Source organism: Zootoca vivipara, chromosome 16 (genome assembly GCF_963506605.1).
Source record: "Zootoca vivipara chromosome 16, rZooViv1.1, whole genome shotgun sequence".
NCBI classification, from domain to species: Eukaryota; Metazoa; Chordata; class Lepidosauria; order Squamata; family Lacertidae; genus Zootoca; species Zootoca vivipara.
In genome coordinates, this window is record NC_083291.1 from 28,876,078 (window position 1) to 28,878,486 (window position 2,409).

A 2,409-nucleotide genomic window follows, 5' to 3' on the forward strand; every position below is an offset into this window, starting at 1 on the left:
GGCCTCGCGCCGGTTGCCACGGCAACCCCCGCCCGGCTCTCGCTGGAAGGCGGCGCTGTGGAGACCGTTTTCGGCCGTGAAACGAAGGCGAGGACGGACTTCTTTCCTTAAAGAGAGAGCCCTGAAAGTTTGCAACACACCCGACAACTGCAGTGCATCCCGCTGTAAGGAATCACGCTCTAACCGCTCCCCCCGCCTGCCCAAAATAGGCGAATGAAATAATTTTATTTTTATTATTTTTATTATTATTATTATTATTATTATTATTATTACCCCGCCTTTTTTCCTGCCAGGGCCTCAAGGCGGCTTACAGATAAAAATAAGAACAGCTAAAGCAGTGGTTCTCATATGGTGTGGCCTGCCCCTACTGATGTGGCAGAAGAGGATGGCAAGTGTGGGGAGGCGATTCAAGGACTGTCAACGGTTTAAACATTATAGTATAGTATAGTACTTCTTCTTCTTCTTCTTTGGCGATCACTTGTAGCCGAGTACGATTGTCTTCCATAAACACAATTTTAACAATGGATCTGTAAGTGACTGTGGAGGCCAATTCTGGATCCTCAGGTCCTTCCACAGTGGGGGCATTGGTTACCAGGCGGGAATTGATCACGGTGTGCATTTGCCAAGCATGCCTTCCTCTTAGCACGTTTCTCCCTTGCGTCCTGAGATCGAGTTTCTTCAAAGCCCATGACACCTTTGGTTGTAGCTCCTTGCAGGATCTGGATACGACGTCAAAAAAGTGCTAGCGCTTTGATTAAGCTACAAAGGCGAGGAATGAGATCGGCTTTACCATCTATATACCTCTCAAATCTTCACACACTTGACAATAATCTGCACCTTATTAATCAAGAAAACTCAAGCAAACTCCAATATGCTAAAGAGGAGGGTTCGAGGAAAGGAGACAGAAATTTTTACAACCAAGCTAGGAGCGCGCTGACGAAATAGATTATAGTGGCAAAACGAACCTATGATTCGGACTCAATTCTCAAACATGTCTCGGCTACTCTTTGGAAGAATTTACAGAACATTTCTGAATATAAGAGAACATCTTCTTTTCCTTAATATAAGAGAACATATTCTTCTGCTCTGGAGAGTCAAAAATTGGCAAACGACCTGAATCAGTTTTATAGCAAAGGCAAGCATTATCAACTACTAGAGCACGGGTGTCAAACACAAGGCCCGGGGGCCAAATCCGGCCCGCCAGACCTCGTCATGTGGCCCGCTGAGTGCCCCAGCCAGTGGGACCCAGCAGCGGGACCTTGCCGCTGAAGCGCCGCGCCGACAAAGCGCCGACAAACAGCTGGGGCCGGGGGGGTAGAAAGGCGGCCGGAGCAGCGCTGCGTGGAGCGCCCCGAGCCACAGCAGGAGAAGGAGGAGGCAGCTTGCCGGGTCAGCGCCCGGCAACGCTGCACGGAGAGTCCCGAGCCTCTGCGACGCAGCAGTGCTCTGTAGCACTTTGAATCCTCCTCCTCCTGCCATGGTTCGGCGCCTGGAAACGGCTGCTGCTGCTGCTGAAACACAGACAAAGCACCCAGCAGCGCCGCATGGAGGAGGAGGAGGATTCAAAGTGCTACAGAGTACTGCTGCATCCCAGAGGCTCGGGACTCTCCGCACGGCGCTGCCGGGCACTGACCCGGGTAGCCGCCGCCTCCTCCTCCTCTTGCCTCACCTCCTCCTCCTCCTGCCGCGGCTCAGCCTCATGAACATGAGCTCAGCAGCGGCTCAGCCTCACGAACGTGCAACTCTGAGGCTTTACGCACTTCTCCTAAAACGGACACCCGCTGCCTCACGCTGCACGGGAAATGCTTTTTGCCCCTGGGTCCCTTCGTGCTCTTTTCTGGCGCTGAATCAAGGCGGCGACCCCCCCCTTCCCTTTCTTTTTTCCTCTCTCTCGTTCTTATTCTTTCTTTCCCTCTCCTTCCTTCCTTCTTTATCTCTGTCTTCTCTCCCTCTTTCTTTTTCTTTCCTTCTTTATTCCTTCTTTCCTACTCTTCTTTCTCTCACCTCTTTCCTTCCTCTCTCCCTCCTGCTCCCTCTTTTCTTCCTTTCTTCCTTCCTTACTTCCTTCCTTTCTTCCTTCCGTCCTTCCCATCTTTCTCCCTCTCCCTCATTCTTATTCTTTCTTTCCCTCTACTTCCTTCCTTCTTTCTCCCTTTCCGTCTTCTCTCCCTTTTTCTTTTTCTTTCCTTCTTTATTCCCTTCCATATTTCCCACTCTTCTTTCTCTCCCCTCTTTCCTTCCTTCCTTCCCCTCTCCCTCCCACTCCCTCTTTTCTTCCTTCCTTCCTTCCTCCCTCCCTCCCCTCCCCTCCCTCTCCCTCTCCTCAGAAACATAGGATGCTGCTTTATACTTCTGGCCCTTAAACCCTGGAGCCAGGAGAGCAGCTCCAGTGAGTCAACCTCAGCCAGT